Source organism: Denticeps clupeoides, unplaced genomic scaffold (assembly GCF_900700375.1).
Source record: "Denticeps clupeoides unplaced genomic scaffold, fDenClu1.1, whole genome shotgun sequence".
Taxonomy (NCBI): domain Eukaryota; kingdom Metazoa; phylum Chordata; class Actinopteri; order Clupeiformes; family Denticipitidae; genus Denticeps; species Denticeps clupeoides.
This window is the reverse complement of record NW_021630109.1, coordinates 190,939-212,651: the sequence shown is the minus strand read 5'-3', so window position 1 is coordinate 212,651 and position 21,713 is coordinate 190,939. Positions and strand designations below refer to the sequence as shown.

Here is a 21,713-nt window from a genome sequence, read left to right as displayed (position 1 = left end):
TATTCATGTACAAGGGCCTGCCTTCCACAGTTGGGTTTTTGCTCATGCCTAAACAGAAGATATTATCTGATATTGTGTGCTAAATAAGTGGATTGCTTATTAAATGAGGATTTGGCTTAATAAATTCAGTGAAGAAATATAATTTAGTAAGGCACAATTGACTTTAGTTCACATCTCAATTGACTATGAAATCAATCTAAATGTCACAAACCACTGTTGCAAGAAACAGACATTCTAGAGGGAAACAAAGAGAAACAATAAGAATCAAACTCCAGTGAGGAAGGACAGAGCCTGGAACAATAAGAAAAGACAAATGAATGAACAATGTGAGAGTAGTACCCGGACGGAGCCCTCTGAATGAGGTTTGAACTTGTTTTTTGAACTTATCTGATGTTAGATGGACATTAACAGTCATGGCACAATAGATTTTAAATGATTGAACAGGTTCTAGTTCATAAACACAATAAGAATTCTTTTTATGGAACTAATATATGTAAAATGGTTCCATTGTAACAAAAGAACCCAAAATAGACACAAAAAATAAATTATAGAGGGAAACAAAGAGAAAGAATAAGAAACAAACTCCAGTGAGGGAGGCCAGACCCTGGTAGAAGTAGAAAAGCTGAATGCAGGAACAATGTGAGAGTAGAACCCCCCGAGCAGTTGAGGGGGAAAGAGGCCTCTGAATGAGGTTTGAATCCTTTCTTTTATAATGGACGTTTATCTCCCAGAAGTGTTGCAACTGATCAATCAGTTTCTCCTTTGAGGTTTATGCTTTTTCCAGATAAAGCCATTGATAGGCCTCATGCAGGCCTCTCTTGTCTTGGCACTTCAGGCCATTTGTTGGCTTTTTGAGACCTGGTAATTGTTCTTGCCTGTGAGGGGGAGGTCAGTTTCCAGATAAAGCATAGGTCTTTGTTAACAAACCAAAAATTGCATTTACACAGTCCAAACAGCTTTGCCAAAACCCTGGATTTAACCAGGGACCTTTAGATCTTCAGTCTAACGCCCTCCCAACTGAGCTATTTCGGCTCATACCTCAGACCTACTATGAAATCAATCTAAACGTCACAAACCACTGTTGCAAGAAACAAACATGCTTGAAGTTCTAAAGACCTATGATAACAAAGAAGCAGGGCCAGCTCCTCGTTAGTATAGTGGTGAGTATCCCCGCCTGTCACGCGGGAGACCGGGGTTCGATTCCCAGACGGGGAGGCGATGATTTGTGTTTTTTATTTGCCATTAGAGATTACCTTGATCTCCATTAAAAAAAAAAATCATGTTTTTGAACACAATTAGATTTCTGTTTATGGAACCCAAAGGTTTATGCTTTTTCCAGATAAAACCATTGATACAAGAATGCAGGCCTCTCTTGTCTTGGCACTTCAGGCCATTTTTTGGCTTTTTTGAGACCTGGTAATTGTTCTTGCCTGTTTTTATGGAACTAATATATGTAAAATTGTTCCATTGTAACAAAAGAACCCAAAATAGACACAAAAAATAAATTATAGAGGGAAACAAAGAGAAAGAATAAGAAACAAACTCCAGTGAGGGAGGCCAGACCCTGGTAGAAGTAGAAAAGCTGAATGCAGGAACAATGTGAGAGTAGAACCCCCCGAGCAGTTGAGGGGGAAAGAGGCCTCTGTATGAGGTTTGAATCCTTTCTTTTATAATGGACGTTTATCTCACAGAAGTGTTGCAACTGATCAATCAGTTTCTCCTTTGAGGTTTATGCTTTTTCCAGATAAAACCATTGATACAAGAATGCAGGCCTCTCTTGCCTTGGCACTTCAGGCCATTTGTTGGCCTTTTTGAGACCTGGTAATTGTTCTTGCCTGTGAGGGGGAGGTCAGTTTCCAGATAAAGCATAGGTCTTTGTTAACAAACCAAAAAATGCATTTACACAGTCCGAACAGCTTCAGTCTAACGCTCTCCCAACTGAGCTATTTCGGCTCATACCTCATACCTACTATGAAATCAATCTAAATGTCACAAACCACTGTTGCAAGAAACAAACATGCTTGAAGTTCTAAAGACCTATGATAACAAAGAAGCAGGGCCAGCTCCTCGTTAGTATAGTGGTGAGTATCCCCGCCTGTCACGCGGGAGACCGGGGTTCGATTCCCCGACGGGGAGGCGATGCTCTTGTGTTTTTTATTTGCCATTAGAGATTACCTTGATCTCCATTAAAAAAAAAAATCATGTTTTTGAACACAATTAGATTTCTGTTTATGGAACCCAAAGGTTTATGCTTTTTCCAGATAAAACCATTGATACAAGAATGCAGGCCTCTCTTGTCTTGGCACTTCAGGCCATTTGTTGGCTTTTTTGAGACCTGGTAATTGTTCTTGCCTGTGAGGAGGAGGTCAATTTCCAGATAAAGCGTAGGTCTTTAACAAATCAAAAATTGCATGTACACAGTCCAAAGAGCTTTGCCGATACCCGGGATTGAACCAGGGACCTTTAGATCTTCAGTCTATCGCTCTCCCAACTGAGCTATTTCAGCTCATACCTTGTAGCCCTTTCACTTGGCACTAGGTGTTTATTCATGTACAAGGGCCTGCCTTCCACAGTTGGGTTTTTGCTCATGCCTAAACAGAAGATATTATCTGATATTGTGTGCTAAATAAGTGGATTGCTTATTAAATGAGGATTTGGCTTAATAAATTCAGTGAAGAAATATAATTTAGTAAGGCACAATTGACTTTAGTTCACATCTCAATTGACTATGAAATCAATCTAAATGTCACAAACCACTGTTGCAAGAAACAGACATTCTAGAGGGAAACAAAGAGAAACAATAAGAATCAAACTCCAGTGAGGAAGGACAGAGCCTGGAACAATAAGAAAAGACAAATGAATGAACAATGTGAGAGTAGTACCCGGACGGAGCCCTCTGAATGAGGTTTGAACTTGTTTTTTGAACTTATCTGATGTTAGATGGACATTAACAGTCATGGCACAATAGATTTTAAATGATTGAACAGGTTCTAGTTCATAAACACAATAAGAATTCTTTTTATGGAACTAATATATGTAAAATGGTTCCATTGTAACAAAAGAACCCAAAATAGACACAAAAAATAAATTATAGAGGGAAACAAAGAGAAAGAATAAGAAACAAACTCCAGTGAGGGAGGCCAGACCCTGGTAGAAGTAGAAAAGCTGAATGCAGGAACAATGTGAGAGTAGAACCCCCCGAGCAGTTGAGGGGGAAAGAGGCCTCTGAATGAGGTTTGAATCCTTTCTTTTATAATGGACGTTTATCTCCCAGAAGTGTTGCAACTGATCAATCAGTTTCTCCTTTGAGGTTTATGCTTTTTCCAGATAAAGCCATTGATAGGCCTCATGCAGGCCTCTCTTGTCTTGGCACTTCAGGCCATTTGTTGGCTTTTTTGAGACCTGGTAATTGTTCTTGCCTGTGAGGGGGAGGTCAGTTTCCAGATAAAGCATAGGTCTTTGTTAACAAACCAAAAATTGCATTTACACAGTCCAAACAGCTTTGCCAAAACCCTGGATTTAACCAGGGACCTTTAGATCTTCAGTCTAACGCCCTCCCAACTGAGCTATTTCGGCTCATACCTCAGACCTACTATGAAATCAATCTAAACGTCACAAACCACTGTTGCAAGAAACAAACATGCTTGAAGTTCTAAAGACCTATGATAACAAAGAAGCAGGGCCAGCTCCTCGTTAGTATAGTGGTGAGTATCCCCGCCTGTCACGCGGGAGACCGGGGTTCGATTCCCAGATGGGGAGGCGATGATTTGTGTTTTTTATTTGCCATTAGAGATTACCTTGATCTCCATTAAAAAAAAAAATCATGTTTTTGAACACAATTAGATTTCTGTTTATGGAACCCAAAGGTTTATGCTTTTTCCAGATAAAACCATTGATACAAGAATGCAGGCCTCTCTTGTCTTGGCACTTCAGGCCATTTGTTGGCTTTTTTGAGACCTGGTAATTGTTCTTGCCTGTGAGGAGTAGGTCAATTTCCAGATAAAGCGTAGGTCTTTAACAAATCAAAAATTGCATGTACACAGTCCAAAGAGCTTTGCCGATACCCGGGATTGAACCAGGGACCTTTAGATCTTCAGTCTATCGCTCTCCCAACTGAGCTATTTCGGCTCATACCTTGTAGCCCTTTCACTTGGCACTAGGTGTTTATTCATGTACAAGGGCCTGCCTTCCACAGTTGGGTTTTTGCTCATGCCTAAACAGAAGATATTATCTGATATTGTGTGCTAAATAAGTGGATTGCGTATTAAATGAGGATTTGGCTTAATAAATTCAGTGAAGAAATATAATTTAGTAAGGCACAATTGACTTTAGTTCACATCTCAATTGACTATGAAATCAATCTAAATGTCACAAACCACTGTTGCAAGAAACAGACATTCTAGAGGGAAACAAAGAGAAACAATAAGAATCAAACTCCAGTGAGGAAGGACAGAGCCTGGAACAATAAGAAAAGACAAATGAATGAACAATGTGAGAGTAGTACCCGGACGGAGCCCTCTGAATGAGGTTTGAACTTGTTTTTTGAACTTATCTGATGTTAGATGGACATTAACAGTCATGGCACAATAGATTTTAAATGATTGAACAGGTTCTAGTTCATAAACACAATAAGAATTCTTTTTATGGAACTAATATATGTAAAATGGTTCCATTGTAACAAAAGAACCCAAAATAGACACAAAAAATAAATTATAGAGGGAAACAAAGAGAAAGAATAAGAAACAAACTCCAGTGAGGGAGGCCAGACCCTGGTAGAAGTAGAAAAGCTGAATGCAGGAACAATGTGAGAGTAGAACCCCCCGAGCAGTTGAGGGGGAAAGAGGCCTCTGAATGAGGTTTGAATCCTTTCTTTTATAATGGACGTTTATCTCCCAGAAGTGTTGCAACTGATCAATCAGTTTCTCCTTTGAGGTTTATGCTTTTTCCAGATAAAGCCATTGATAGGCCTCATGCAGGCCTCTCTTGTCTTGGCACTTCAGGCCATTTGTTGGCTTTTTTGAGACCTGGTAATTGTTCTTGCCTGTGAGGGGGAGGTCAGTTTCCAGATAAAGCATAGGTCTTTGTTAACAAACCAAAAATTGCATTTACACAGTCCAAACCGCTTTGCCAAAAGCCTGGATTTAACTAGGGACCTTTAGATCTTCAGTCTAACGCCCTCCCAACTGAGCTATTTCGGCTCGTACCTCAGACCTACTATGAAATCAATCTAAATGTCACAAACCACTGTTGCAAGAAACAAACATGCTTGAAGTTCTAAAGACCTATGATAACAAAGAAGCAGGGCCAGCTCCTCGTTAGTATAGTGGTGAGTATCCCCGCCTGTCACGCGGGAGACCGGGGTTCGATTCTCCGACGGGGAGGCGATGCTCTTGTGTTTTTTATTTGCCATTAGAGATTACCTTGATCTCCATTAAAAAAAAAAATCATGTTTTTGAACACAATTAGATTTCTGTTTATGGAACCCAAAGGTTTATGCTTTTTCCAGATAAAACCATTGATACAAGAATGCAGGCCTCTCTTGTCTTGGCACTTCAGGCCATTTTTTGGCTTTTTTGAGACCTGGTAATTGTTCTTGCCTGTTTTTATGGAACTAATATATGTAAAATTGTTCCATTGTAACAAAAGAACCCAAAATAGACACAAAAAATAAATTATAGAGGGAAACAAAGAGAAAGAATAAGAAACAAATTCCAGTGAGGGAGGCCAGACCCTGGTAGAAGTAGAAAAGCTGAATGCAGGAACAATGTGAGAGTAGAACCCCCCGAGCAGTTGAGGGGGAAAGAGGCCTCTGTATGAGGTTTGAATCCTTTCTTTTATAATGGACGTTTATCTCACAGAAGTGTTGCAACTGATTAATCAGTTTCTCCTTTGAGGTTTATGCTTTTTCCAGATAAAACCATTGATACAAGAATGCAGGCCTCTCTTGTCTTGGCACTTCAGGCCATTTGTTGGCCTTTTTGAGACCTGGTAATTGTTCTTGCCTGTGAGGGGGAGGTCAGTTTCCAGATAAAGCATAGGTCTTTGTTAACAAACCAAAAAATGCATTTACACAGTCCAAACAGCTTCAGTCTAACGCTCTCCCAACTGAGCTATTTCGGCTCATACCTCATACCTACTATGACATCAATCTAAATGTCACAAACCACTGTTGCAAGAAACAAACATGCTTGAAGTTCTAAAGACCTATGATAACAAAGAAGCAGGGCCAGCTCCTTGTTAGTATAGTGGTGAGTATCCCCGCCTGTCACGCGGGAGACCGGGGTTCGATTCCCCGACGGGGAGGCGATGCTCTTTTGTTTTTTATTTGCCATTAGAGATTACCTTGATCTCCATTAAAAAAAAAATCATGTTTTTGAACACAATTAGATTTCTGTTTATGGAACCCAAAGGTTTATGCTTTTTCCAGATAAAACCATTGATACAAGAATGCAGGCCTCTCTTGTCTTGGCACTTCAGGCCATTTGTTGGCTTTTTTGAGACCTGGTAATTGTTCTTGCCTGTGAGGAGGAGGTCAATTTCCAGATAAAGCGTAGGTCTTTAACAAACCAAAAATTGCATGTACACAGTCCAAAGAGCTTTGCCGAAACCCGGGATTGAACCAGGGACCTTTAGATCTTCAGTCTAACGCTCTCCCAACTGAGCTATTTCGGCTCATACCTTCTAGCCCTTTCACTTGGCACTAGGTGTTTATTCATGTACAAGGGCCTGCCTTCCACAGTTGGGTTTTTGCTCATGCCTAAACAGAAGATATTATCTGATATTGTGTGCTAAATAAGTGGATTGCTTATTAAATGAGGATTTGGCTTAATAAATTCAGTGAAGAAATATAAATTAGTAAGGCACAATTGACTTTAGTTCACATCTTAATTGACTATGAAATCAATCTAAATGTCACAAACCACTGTTGCAAGAAACAGACATTCTAGAGGGAAACAAAGAGAAACAATAAGAATCAAACTCCAGTGAGGAAGGACAGAGCCTGGAACAATAAGAAAAGACAAATGAATGAACAATGTGAGAGTAGTACCCGGACGGAGCCATCTGAATGAGGTTTGAACTTGTTTTTTGAACTTATCTGATGTTAGATGGACATTAACAGTCATGGCACAATAGATTTTAAATGATTGAACAGGTTCTAGTTCATAAACACAATAAGAATTCTTTTTATGGAACTAATATATGTAAAATGGTTCCATTGTAACAAAAGAACCCAAAATAGACACAAAAAATAAATTATAGAGGGAAACAAAGAGAAAGAATAAGAAACAAACTCCAGTGAGGGAGGCCAGACACTGGTAGAAGTAGAAAAGCTGAATGCAGGAACAATGTGAGAGTAGAACCCCCCGAGCAGTTGAGGGGGAAAGAGGCCTCTGAATGAGGTTTGAATCCTTTCTTTTATAATGGACGTTTATTTCACAGAAGTGTTGCAACAGATCAATCAGTTTCTCCTTTGAGGTTTATGCTTTTTCCAGATAAAACCATTAATACAAGAATGCAGGCCTCTCTTGTCTTGGCACTTCAGGCCATTTGTTGGCTTTTTTGAGACCTGGTAATTGTTCTTGCCTGTGAGGGGGAGGTCAGTTTCCAGATAAAGCATAGGTCTTTGTTAACAAACCAAAAATTGCATTTACACAGTCCAAACAGCTTTGCCAAAACCCTGGATTTAACCAGGGACCTTTAGATCTTCAGTCTAACGCCCTCCCAACTGAGCTATTTCGGCTCATACCTCAGACCTACTATGAAATCAATCTAAACGTCACAAACCACTGTTGCAAGAAACAAACATGCTTGAAGTTCTAAAGACCTATGATAACAAAGAAGCAGGGCCAGCTCCTCGTTAGTATAGTGGTGAGTATCCCCGCCTGTCACGCGGGAGACCGGGGTTCGATTCCCAGATGGGGAGGCGATGATTTGTGTTTTTTATTTGCCATTAGAGATTACCTTGATCTCCATTAAAAAAAAAAATCATGTTTTTGAACACAATTAGATTTCTGTTTATGGAACCCAAAGGTTTATGCTTTTTTCCAGATAAAACCATTGATACAAGAATGCTGGCCTCTCTTGTCTTGGCACTTCAGGCCATTTTTTGGCTTTTTTGAGACCTGGTAATTGTTCTTGCCTGTTTTTATGGAACTAATATATGTAAAATTGTTCCACTGTAACAAAAGAACCCAAAATAGACACAAAAAATAAATTATAGAGGGAAACAAAGAGAAAGAATAAGAAACAAACTCCAGTGAGGGAGGCCAGACCCTGGTAGAAGTAGAAAAGCTGAATGCAGGAACAATGTGAGAGTAGAACCCCCCGAGCAGTTGAGGGGGAAAGAGGCCTCTGTATGAGGTTTGAATCCTTTCTTTTATAATGGACGTTTATCTCACAGAAGTGTTGCAACTGATCAATCAGTTTCTCCTTTGAGGTTTATGCTTTTTCCAGATAAAACCATTGATACAAGAATGCAGGCCTCTCTTGTCTTGGCACTTCAGGCCATTTGTTGGCCTTTTTGAGACCTGGTAATTGTTCTTGCCTGTGAGGGGGAGGTCAGTTTCCAGATAAAGCATAGGTCTTTGTTAACAAACCAAAAATTGCATTTACACAGTCGAAACAGAATTGCCGAAACCCGGGATTGAACCAGGGACCTTTAGATCTTCAGTCTAACCCTCTCCCAACTGAGCTATTTCGGCTCATACCTCATACCTACTATGAAATCAATCTAAATGTCACAAACCACTGTTGCAAGAAACAAACATGCTTGAAGTTCTAAAGACCTATGATAATGCAGAAGCAGTGCCAGCTCCTCGTTAGTGTAGTGGTGAGTATCCCCGCCTGTCACGCGGGAGACTGGGGTTTGATTCCCTGATGGGGCGGCGATGCTATCGTGTTTTTTATTTGCCATTAGAGATTACCTTGATCTCCATTAAAAAAAAATTCATGTTTTTGAACACAATTAGATTTCTGTTTATGGAACCCAAAGGTTTATGCTTTTTCCAGATAAAACCATTGATACAAGAATGCAGGCCTCTCTTGTCTTGGCACTTCAGGCCATTTGTTGGCTTTTTTGAGACCTGGTAATTGTTCTTGCCTGTGAGGAGGAGGTCAATTTCCAGATAAAGCGTAGGTCTTTTAACAAACCAAAAATTGCATGTACACTGTCCAAAGAGCTTTGCCGAAACCCGGGACCTTTAGATCTTCAGTCTAACGCTCTCCCAACTGAGCTATTTCAGCTCATACCTTGTAGCCCTTTCACTTGGCACTAGGTGTTTATTCATGTACAAGGGCCTGCCTTCCACAGTTGGGTTTTTGCTCATGCCTAAACAGAAGATATTATCTGATATTGTGTGCTAAATAAGTGGATTGCTTATTAAATGAGGATTTGGCTTAATAAATTCAGTGAAGAAATATTATTTAGTAAGGCACAATTGACTTTAGTTCACATCTCAATTGACTATGAAATCAATCTAAATGTCACAAACCACTGTTGCAAGAAACAGACATTCTAGAGGGAAACAAAGAGAAACAATAAGAATCAAACTCCAGTGAGGAAGGACAGAGCCTGGAACAATAAGAAAAGACAAATGAATGAACAATGTGAGAGTAGTACCCGGACGGAGCCCTCTGAATGAGGTTTGAACTTGTTTTTTGAACTTATCTGATGTTAGATGGACATTAACAGTCATGGCACAATAGATTTTAAATGATTGAACAGGTTCTAGTTCATAAACACAATAAGAATTCTTTTTATGGAACTAATATATGTAAAATGGTTCCATTGTAACAAAAGAACCCAAAATAGACACAAAAAATAAATTATAGAGGGAAACAAAGAGAAAGAATAAGAAACAAACTCCAGTGAGGGAGGCCAGACACTGGTAGAAGTAGAAAAGCTGAATGCAGGAACAATGTGAGAGTAGAACCCCCCGAGCATTTGAGGGGGAAAGAGGCCTCTGAATGAGGTTTGAATCCTTTCTTTTATAATGGACGTTTATCTCACAGAAGTGTTGCAACTGATCAATCAGTTTCTCCTTTGAGGTTTATGCTTTTTCCAGATAAAACCATTGATACAAGAATGCAGGCCTCTCTTGTCTTGGCACTTCAGGCCATTTGTTGGCTTTTTTGAGACCTGGTAATTGTTCTTGCCTGTGAGGGGGAGGTCAGTTTCCAGATAAAGCATAGGTCTTTGTTAACAAACCAAAAATTGCATTTACACAGTCCAAACAGCTTTGCCAAAACCCGGGATTGAACAAGGGACCTTTAGATCTTCAGTCTAACGCTCTCCCAACTGAGCTATTTCGAATCATACCGCATACCTACTTTGAAATCAATCTAAATGTTACAAACCACTGTTGCAAGAAACAGACATGCTTGAAGTTCTAAAGACCTATGATAACAAAGAAGCAGAGCTAGCTCCTCGTTAGTATACTGGTGAGTATCCCCGCCTGTCACGCGGGAGACCGGGGTTTGATTCCCCGATGGGGAAGCGATGCTCTTGTGTTTTTTATTTGCCATTAGAGATTACCTTGATCTCCATTAAAAAAAAAAATCATGTTTTTGAACACAATTAGATTTCTGTTTATGGAACCCAAAGGTTTATGCTTTTTCCAGATAAAACCATTGATACAAGAATGCAGGCCTCTCTTGTCTTGGCACTTCAGGCGTTTTTGTTGGCTTTTTTGAGACCTGGTAATTGTTCTTGCCTGTTTTTATGGAACTAATATATGTAAAATTGTTCCATTGTAACAAAAGAACCCAAAATAGACACAAAAAATAAATTATAGAGGGAAACAAAGAGAAAGAATAAGAAACAAACTCCAGTGAGGGAGGCCAGACCCTGGTAGAAGTAGAAAAGCTGAATGCAGGAACAATGTGAGAGTAGAACCCCCCGAGCAGTTGAGGGGGAAAGATGCCTCTGTATGAGGTTTGAATCCTTTCTTTTATAATGGACGTTTATCTCACAGAAGTGTTGCAACTGATCAATCAGTTTCTCCTTTGAGGTTTATGCTTTTTCCAGATAAAACCATTGATACAAGAATGCAGGCCTCTCTTGCCTTGGCACTTCAGGCCATTTGTTGGCCTTTTTGAGACCTGGTAATTGTTCTTGCCTGTGAGGGGGAGGTCAGTTTCCAGATAAAGCATAGGTCTTTGTTAACAAACCAAAAATTGCATTTACACAGTCCAAACAGCTTTGCCGAAACCCAGGATTGAACCAGGGACCTTTAGATCTTCAGTCTAACGCTCTCCCAACTGAGCTATTTCGGCTCACCCCTCATACCTACTATGAAATCAATCTAAATGTCACAAACCACTGTTGCAAGAAACAAACATGCTTGAAGTTCTAAAGACCTATGATAACAAAGAAGCAGGGCCAGCTCCTCGTTAGTATAGTGGTGAGTATCCCCGCCTGTCACGCGGGAGACCGGGGTTCGATTCCCCGACGGGGAGGCGATGCTTTTGTGTTTTTTATTTGCCATTAGAGATTACCTTGATCTCCATTAAAAAAAAAATCATGTTTTTGAACACAATTAGATTTCTGTTTATTGAACCCAAAGGTTTATGCTTTTTCCAGATAAAACCATTGATACAAGAATGCAGGCCTCTCTTGTCTTGGCACTTCAGGCGTTTTTGTTGGCTTTTTTGAGACCTGGTAATTGTTCTTGCCTGTTTTTATGGAACTAATATATGTAAAATTGTTCCATTGTAACAAAAGAACCCAAAATAGACACAAAAAATTAATTATAGAGGGAAACAAAGAGAAAGAATAAGAAACAAACTCCAGTGAGGGAGGCCAGACCCTGGTAGAAGTAGAAAAGCTGAATGCAGGAACAATGTGAGAGTAGAACCCCCCGAGCAGTTGAGGGGGAAAGAGGCCTCTGAATGAGGTTTGAATCCTTTCTTTTAAAATGGACGTTTATCTCACAGAAGTGTTGCAACTGATCAATCAGTTTCTCCTTTGAGGTTTATGCTTTTTCCAGATAAAACCATTGATACAAGAATGCAGGCCTCTCTTGTCTTGGCACTTCAGGCCATTTTTTGGCTTTTTTGAGACCTGGTAATTGTTCTTGCCTGTTTTTATGGAACTAATATATGTAAAATTGTTCCATTGTAACAAAAGAACCCAAAATAGACACAAAAAATAAATTATAGAGGGAAACAAAGAGAAAGAATAAGAAACAAACTCCAGTGAGGGAGGCCAGACCCTTGTAGAAGTAGAAAAGCTGAATGCAGGAACAATGTGAGAGTAGAACCCCCCGAGCAGTTGAGGGGGAAAGAGGCCTCTGTATGAGGTTTGAATCCTTTCTTTTATAATGGACGTTTATCTCACAGAAGTGTTGCAACTGATCAATCAGTTTCTCCTTTGAGGTTTATGCTTTTTCCAGATAAATCCATTGATACAAGAATGCAGGCCTCTCTTGTCTTGGCACTTCAGGCCATTTGTTGGCCTTTTTGAGACCTGGTAATTGTTCTTGCCTGTGAGGGGGAGGTCAGTTTCCAGATAAAGCATAGGTCTTTGTTAACAAACCAAAAAATGCATTTACACAGTCCAAACAGCTTCAGTCTAACGCTCTCCCAACTGAGCTATTTCGGCTCATACCTCATACCTACTATGAAATCAATCTAAATGTCACAAACCACTGTTGCAAGAAACAAACATGCTTGAAGTTCTAAAGACCTATGATAACAAAGAAGCAGGGCCAGCTCCTCGTTAGTATAGTGGTGAGTATCCCCGCCTGTCACGCGGGAGACCGGGGTTCGATTCCCCGACGGGGAGGCGATGCTCTTGTGTTTTTTATTTGCCATTAGAGATTACCTTGATCTCCATTAAAAAAAAAATCATGTTTTTGAACACAATTAGATTTCTGTTTATGGAACCCAAAGGTTTATGCTTTTTCCAAATAAAACCATTGATACAAGAATGCAGGCCTCTCTTGTCTTGGCACTTCAGGCCATTTGTTGGCTTTTTTGAGACCTGGTAATTGTTCTTGCCTGTGAGGAGGAGGTCAATTTCCAGATAAAGCGTAGGTCTTTAACAAACCAAAAAATGCATGTACACAGTCCAAAGAGCTTTGCCGAAACCCGGGATTGAACCAGGGACCTTTAGATCTTCAGTCTAACGCTCTCCCAACTGAGCTATTTCGGCTCATACCTTCTAGCCCTTTCACTTGGCACTAGGTGTTTATTCATGTACAAGGGCCTGCCTTCCACAGTTGGGTTTTTGCTCATGCCTAAACAGAAGATATTATCTGATATTGTGTGCTAAATAAGTGGATTGCTTATTAAATGAGGATTTGGCTTAATAAATTCAGTGAAGAAATATAATTTAGTAAGGCACAATTGACTTTAGTTCACATCTTAATTGACTACGAAATCAATCTAAATGTCACAAACCACTGTTGCAAGAAACAAACATTCTAGAGGGAAACAAAGAGAAACAATAAGAATCAAACTCCAGTGAGGAAGGACAGAGCCTGGAACAATAAGAAAAGACAAATGAATGAACAATGTGAGAGTAGTACCCGGACGGAGCCCTCTGAATGAGGTTTGAACTTGTTTTTTGAACTTATCTGATGTTAGATGGACATTAACAGTCATGGCACAATAGATTTTAAATGATTGAACAGGTTCTAGTTCATAAACACAATAAGAATTCTTTTTATGGAACTAATATATGTAAAATGGTTCCATTGTAACAAAAGAACCCAAAATAGACACAAAAAATAAATTATAGAGGGAAACAAAGAGAAAGAATAAGAAACAAACTCCAGTGAGGGAGGCCAGACACTGGTAGAAGTAGAAAAGCTGAATGCAGGAACAATGTGAGAGTAGAACCCCCCGAGCAGTTGAGGGGGAAAGAGGCCTCTGAATGAGGTTTGAATCCTTTCTTTTATAATGGACGTTTATTTCACAGAAGTGTTGCAACAGATCAATCAGTTTCTCCTTTGAGGTTTATGCTTTTTCCAGATAAAACCATTGATACAAGAATGCAGGCCTCTCTTGTCTTGGCACTTCAGGCCATTTGTTGGCTTTTTTGAGACCTGGTAATTGTTCTTGCCTGTGAGGGGGAGGTCAGTTTCCAGATAAAGCATAGGTCTTTGTTAACAAACGAAAAATTGCATTTACACAGTCCAAACAGCTTTGCCAAAACCCTGGATTTAACCAGGGACCTTTAGATCTTCAGTCTAACGCCCTCCCAACTGAGCTATTTCGGCTCATACCTCAGACCTACTATGAAATCAATCTAAACGTCACAAACCACTGTTGCAAGAAACAAACATGCTTGAAGTTCTAAAGACCTATGATAACAAAGAAGCAGGGCCAGCTCCTCGTTAGTATAGTGGTGAGTATCCCCGCCTGTCACGCGGGAGACCGGGGTTCGATTCCCAGACGGGGAGGCGATGATTTGTGTTTTTTATTTGCCATTAGAGATTACCTTGATCTCCATTAAAAAAAAAAATCATGTTTTTGAACACAATTAGATTTCTGTTTATGGAACCCAAAGGTTTATGCTTTTTCCAGATAAAACCATTGATACAAGAATGCAGGCCTCTCTTGTCTTGGCACTTCAGGCCATTTTTTGGCTTTTTTTGAGACCTGGTAATTGTTCTTGCCTGTTTTTATGGAACTAATATATGTAAAATTGTTCCATTGTAACAAAAGAACCCAAAATAGACACAAAAAATAAATTATAGAGGGAAACAAAGAGAAAGAATAAGAAACAAACTCCAGTGAGGGAGGCCAGACCCTGGTAGAAGTAGAAAAGCTGAATGCAGGAACAATGTGAGAGTAGAACCCCCCGAGCAGTTGAGGGGGAAAGAGGCCTCTGTATGAGGTTTGAATCCTTTCTTTTATAATGGACGTTTATCTCACAGAAGTGTTGCAACTGATCAATCAGTTTCTCCTTTGAGGTTTATGCTTTTTCCAGATAAAACCATTGATACAAGAATGCAGGCCTCTCTTGTCTTGGCACTTCAGGCCATTTGTTGGCTTTTTTGAGACCTGGTAATTGTTCTTGCCTGTGAGGGGGAGGTCAGTTTCCAGATAAAGCATAGGTCTTTGTTAACAAACCAAAAATTGCATTTACACAGTCCAAACAGCTTTGCCAAAACCCTGGATTTAACCAGGGACCTTTAGATCTTCAGTCTAACGCCCTCCCAACTGAGCTATTTCGGCTCATACCTCAGACCTACTATGAAATCAATCTAAACGTCACAAACCACTGTTGCAAGAAACAAACATGCTTGAAGTTCTAAAGACCTATGATAACAAAGAAGCAGGGCCAGCTCCTCGTTAGTATAGTGGTGAGTATCCCCGCCTGTCACGCGGGAGACCGGGGTTCGATTCCCAGACGGGGAGGCGATGATTTGTGTTTTTTATTTGCCATTAGAGATTACCTTGATCTCCATTAAAAAAAAAAATCATGTTTTTGAACACAATTAGATTTCTGTTTATGGAACCCAAAGGTTTATGCTTTTTCCAGATAAAACCATTGATACAAGAATGCTGGCCTCTCTTGTCTTGGCACTTCAGGCCATTTTTTTGGCTTTTTTGAGACCTGGTAATTGTTCTTGCCTGTTTTTATGGAACTAATATATGTAAAATTGTTCCATTGTAACAAAAGAACCCAAAATAGACACAAAAAATAAATTATAGAGGGAAACAAAGAGAAAGAATAAGAAACAAACTCCAGTGAGGGAGGCCAGACCCTGGTAGAAGTAGAAAAGCTGAATACAGGAACAATGTGAGAGTAGAACCCCCCGAGCAGTTGAGGGGGAAAGAGGCCTCTGTATGAGGTTTGAATCCTTTCTTTTATAATGGACGTTTATCTCACAGAAGTGTTGCAACTGATCAATCAGTTTCTCCTTTGAGGTTTATGCTTTTTCCAGATAAAACCATTGATACAAGAATGCAGGCCTCTCTTGTCTTGGCACTTCAGGCCATTTGTTGGCCTTTTTGAGACCTGGTAATTGTTCTTGCCTGTGAGGGGGAGGTCAGTTTCCAGATAAAGCATAGGTCTTTGTTAACAAACCAAAAATTGCATTTACACAGTCGAAACAGAATTGCCGAAACCCGGGATTGAACCAGGGACCTTTAGATCTTCAGTCTAACCCTCTCCCAACTGAGCTATTTCGGCTCATACCTCATACCTACTATGAAATCAATCTAAATGTCACAAACCACTGTTGCAAGAAACAAACATGCTTGAAGTTCTAAAGACCTATGATAATGCAGAAGCAGTGCCAGCTCCTCGTTAGTGTAGTGGTGAGTATCCCCGCCTGTCACGCGGGAGACTGGGGTTTGATTCCCTGATGGGGAGGCGATGCTATCGTGTTTTTTATTTGCCATTAGAGATTACCTTGATCTCCATTAAAAAAAAATTCATGTTTTTGAACACAATTAGATTTCTGTTTATGGAACCCAAAGGTTTATGCTTTTTCCAGATAAAACCATTGATACAAGAATGCAGGCCTCTCTTGTCTTGGCACTTCAGGCCATTTGTTGGCTTTTTTGAGACCTGGTAATTGTTCTTGCCTGTGAGGAGGAGGTCAATTTCCAGATAAAGCGTAGGTCTTTTAACAAACCAAAAATTGCATGTACACTGTCCAAAGAGCTTTGCCGAAACCCGGGACCTTTAGATCTTCAGTCTAACGCTCTCCCAACTGAGCTATTTCAGCTCATACCTTGTAGCCCTTTCACTTGGCACTAGGTGTTTATTCATGTACAAGGGCCTGCCTTCCACAGTTGGGTTTTTGCTCATGCCTAAACAGAAGATATTATCTGATATTGTGTGCTAAATAAGTGGATTGCTTATTAAATGAGGATTTGGCTTAATAAATTCAGTGAAGAAATATTATTTAGTAAGGCACAATTGACTTTAGTTCACATCTCAATTGACTATGAAATCAATCTAAATGTCACAAACCACTGTTGCAAGAAACAGACATTCTAGAGGGAAACAAAGAGAAACAATAAGAATCAAACTCCAGTGAGGAAGGACAGAGCCTGGAACAATAAGAAAAGACAAATGAATGAACAATGTGAGAGTAGTACCCGGACGGAGCCCTCTGAATGAGGTTTGAACTTGTTTTTTGAACTTATCTGATGTTAGATGGACATTAACAGTCATGGCACAATAGATTTTAAATGATTGAACAGGTTCTAGTTCATAAACACAATAAGAATTCTTTTTATGGAACTAATATATGTAAAATGGTTCCATTGTAACAAAAGAACCCAAAATAGACACAAAAAATAAATTATAGAGGGAAACAAAGAGAAAGAATAAGAAACAAACTCCAGTGAGGGAGGCCAGACACTGGTAGAAGTAGAAAAGCTGAATGCAGGAACAATGTGAGAGTAGAACCCCCCGAGCATTTGAGGGGGAAAGAGGCCTCTGAATGAGGTTTGAATCCTTTCTTTTATAATGGACGTTTATCTCACAGAAGTGTTGCAACTGATCAATCAGTTTCTCCTTTGAGGTTTATGCTTTTTCCAGATAAAACCATTGATACAAGAATGCAGGCCTCTCTTGTCTTGGCACTTCAGGCCATTTGTTGGCTTTTTTGAGACCTGGTAATTGTTCTTGCCTGTGAGGGGGAGGTCAGTTTCCAGATAAAGCATAGGTCTTTGTTAACAAACCAAAAATTGCATTTACACAGTCCAAACAGCTTTGCCAAAACCCGGGATTGAACAAGGGACCTTTAGATCTTCAGTCTAACGCTCTCCCAACTGAGCTATTTCGAATCATACCGCATACCTACTTTGAAATCAATCTAAATGTTACAAACCACTGTTGCAAGAAACAGACATGCTTGAAGTTCTAAAGACCTATGATAACAAAGAAGCAGAGCTAGCTCCTCGTTAGTATAGTGGTGAGTATCCCCGCCTGTCACGCGGGAGACCGGGGTTTGATTCCCCGATGGGGAAGCGATGCTCTTGTGTTTTTTATTTGCCATTAGAGATTACCTTGATCTCCATTAAAAAAAAAAATCATGTTTTTGAACACAATTAGATTTCTGTTTATGGAACCCAAAGGTTTATGCTTTTTCCAGATAAAACCATTGATACAAGAATGCAGGCCTCTCTTGTCTTGGCACTTCAGGCGTTTTGTTGGCTTTTTTGAGACCTGGTAATTGTTCTTGCCTGTTTTTATGGAACTAATATATGTAAAATTGTTCCATTGTAACAAAAGAACCCAAAATAGACACAAAAAATAAATTATAGAGGGAAACAAAGAGAAAGAATAAGAAACAAACTCCAGTGAGGGAGGCCAGACCCTGGTAGAAGTAGAAAAGCTGAATGCAGGAACAATGTGAGAGTAGAACCCCCCGAGCAGTTGAGGGGGAAAGATGCCTCTGTATGAGGTTTGAATCCTTTCTTTTATAATGGACGTTTATCTCACAGAAGTGTTGCAACTGATCAATCAGTTTCTCCTTTGAGGTTTATGCTTTTTCCAGATAAAACCATTGATACAAGAATGCAGGCCTCTCTTGCCTTGGCACTTCAGGCCATTTGTTGGCCTTTTTGAGACCTGGTAATTGTTCTTGCCTGTGAGGGGGAGGTCAGTTTCCAGATAAAGCATAGGTCTTTGTTAACAAACCAAAAATTGCATTTACACAGTCCAAACAGCTTTGCCGAAACCCAGGATTGAACCAGGGACCTTTAGATCTTCAGTCTAACGCTCTCCCAACTGAGCTATTTCGGCTCACCCCTCATACCTACTATGAAATCAATCTAAATGTCACAAACCACTGTTGCAAGAAACAAACATGCTTGAAGTTCTAAAGACCTATGATAACAAAGAAGCAGGGCCAGCTCCTCGTTAGTATAGTGGTGAGTATCCCCGCCTGTCACGCGGGAGACCGGGGTTCGATTCCCCGACGGGGAGGCGATGCTTTTGTGTTTTTTATTTGCCATTAGAGATTACCTTGATCTCCATTAAAAAAAAAAATCATGTTTTTGAACACAATTAGATTTCTGTTTATTGAACCCAAAGGTTTATGCTTTTTCCAGATAAAACCATTGATACAAGAATGCAGGCCTCTCTTGTCTTGGCACTTCAGGCGTTTTTGTTGGCTTTTTTGAGACCTGGTAATTGTTCTTGCCTGTTTTTATGGAACTAATATATGTAAAATTGTTCCATTGTAACAAAAGAACCCAAAATAGACACAAAAATTAATTATAGAGGGAAACAAAGAGAAAGAATAAGAAACAAACTCCAGTGAGGGAGGCCAGACCCTGGTAGAAGTAGAAAAGCTGAATGCAGGAACAATGTGAGAGTAGAACCCCCCGAGCAGTTGAGGGGGAAAGAGGCCTCTGAATGAGGTTTGAATCCTTTCTTTTAAAATGGACGTTTATCTCACAGAAGTGTTGCAACTGATCAATCAGTTTCTCCTTTGAGGTTTATGCTTTTTCCAGATAAAACCATTGATACAAGAATGCAGGCCTCTCTTGTCTTGGCACTTCAGGCCATTTTTTGGCTTTTTTGAGACCTGGTAATTGTTCTTGCCTGTTTTTATGGAACTAATATATGTAAAATTGTTCCATTGTAACAAAAGAACCCAAAATAGACACAAAAAATAAATTATAGAGGGAAACAAAGAGAAAGAATAAGAAACAAACTCCAGTGAGGGAGGCCAGACCCTTGTAGAAGTAGAAAAGCTGAATGCAGGAACAATGTGAGAGTAGAACCCCCCGAGCAGTTGAGGGGGAAAGAGGCCTCTGTATGAGGTTTGAATCCTTTCTTTTATAATGGACGTTTATCTCACAGAAGTGTTGCAACTGATCAATCAGTTTCTCCTTTGAGGTTTATGCTTTTTCCAGATAAATCCATTGATACAAGAATGCAGGCCTCTCTTGTCTTGGCACTTCAGGCCATTTGTTGGCCTTTTTGAGACCTGGTAATTGTTCTTGCCTATGAGGGGGAGGTCAGTTTCCAGATAAAGCATAGGTCTTTGTTAACAAACCAAAAAATGCATTTACACAGTCCAAACAGCTTCAGTCTAACGCTCTCCCAACTGAGCTATTTCGGCTCATACCTCATACCTACTATGAAATCAATCTAAATGTCACAAACCACTGTTGCAAGAAACAAACATGCTTGAAGTTCTAAAGACCTATGATAACAAAGAAGCAGGGCCAGCTCCTCGTTAGTATAGTGGTGAGTATCCCCGCCTGTCACGCGGGAGACCGAGGTTCGATTCCCCGACGGGGAGGCGATGCTCTTGTGTTTTTTATTTGCCATTAGAGATTACCTTGATCTCCATTAAAAAAAAAATCATGTTTTTGAACACAATTAGATTTCTGTTTATGGAACCCAAAGGTTTATGCTTTTTCCAGATAAAACCATTGATACAAGAATGCAGGCCTCTCTTGTCTTGGCACTTCAGGCCATTTGTTGGCTTTTTTGAGACCTGGTAATTGTTCTTGCCTGTGAGGAGGAGGTCAATTTCCAGATAAAGCGTAGGTCTTTAACAAACCAAAAAATGCATGTACACAGTCCAAAGAGCTTTGCCGAAACCCGGGATTGAACCAGGGACCTTTAGATCTTCAGTCTAACGCTCTCCCAACTGAGCTATTTCGGCTCATACCTTCTAGCCCTTTCACTTGGCACTAGGTGTTTATTCATGTACAAGGGCCTGCCTTCCACAGTTGGGTTTTTGCTCATGCCTAAACAGAAGATATTATCTGATATTGTGTGCTAAATAAGTGGATTGCTTATTAAATGAGGATTTGGCTTAATAAATTCAGTGAAGAAATATAATTTAGTAAGGCACAATTGACTTTAGTTCACATCTTAATTGACTATGAAATCAATCTAAATGTCACAAACCACTGTTGCAAGAAACAAACATTCTAGAGGGAAACAAAGAGAAACAATAAGAATCAAACTCCAGTGAGGAAGGACAGAGCCTGGAACAATAAGAAAAGACAAATGAATGAACAATGTGAGAGTAGTACCCGGACGGAGCCCTCTGAATGAGGTTTGAACTTGTTTTTTGAACTTATCTGATGTTAGATGGACATTAACAGTCATGGCACAATAGATTTTAAATGATTGAACAGGTTCTAGTTCATAAACACAATAAGAATTCTTTTTATGGAACTAATATATGTAAAATGGTTCCATTGTAACAAAAGAACCCAAAATAGACACAAAAAATAAATTATAGAGGGAAACAAAGAGAAAGAATAAGAAACAAACTCCAGTGAGGGAGGCCAGACACTGGTAGAAGTAGAAAAGCTGAATGCAGGAACAATGTGAGAGTAGAACCCCCCGAGCAGTTGAGGGGGAAAGAGGCCTCTGAATGAGGTTTGAATCCTTTCTTTTATAATGGACGTTTATCTCACAGAAGTGTTGCAACAGATCAATCAGTTTCTCCTTTGAGGTTTATGCTTTTTCCAGATAAAACCATTGATACAAGAATGCAGGCCTCTCTTGTCTTGGCACTTCAGGCCATTTGATGGCTTTTTTGAGACCTGGTAATTGTTCTTGCCTGTGAGGGGGAGGTCAGTTTCCAGATAAAGCATAGGTCTTTGTTAACAAACCAAAAATTGCATTTACACAGTCCAAACAGCTTTGCCAAAACCCTGGATTTAACCAGGGACCTTTAGATCTTCAGTCTAACGCCCTCCCAACTGAGCTATTTCGGCTCATACCTCAGACCTACTATGAAATCAATCTAAACGTCACAAACCACTGT

General features: G+C 39.9%; 1 non-coding gene across 1 annotated transcript; it reads right to left on the bottom strand.

Annotated features, from left to right (window-relative positions):
- Positions 1–6,599: 6,599 nt before the first annotated feature.
- trnaf-gaa (transfer RNA phenylalanine (anticodon GAA)) lies at positions 6,600–6,672 on the bottom strand. Its single transcript has one exon. It is a non-coding gene; the product is annotated as a tRNA-Phe (tRNA).
- Positions 6,673–21,713: the final 15,041 nt, after the last annotated feature.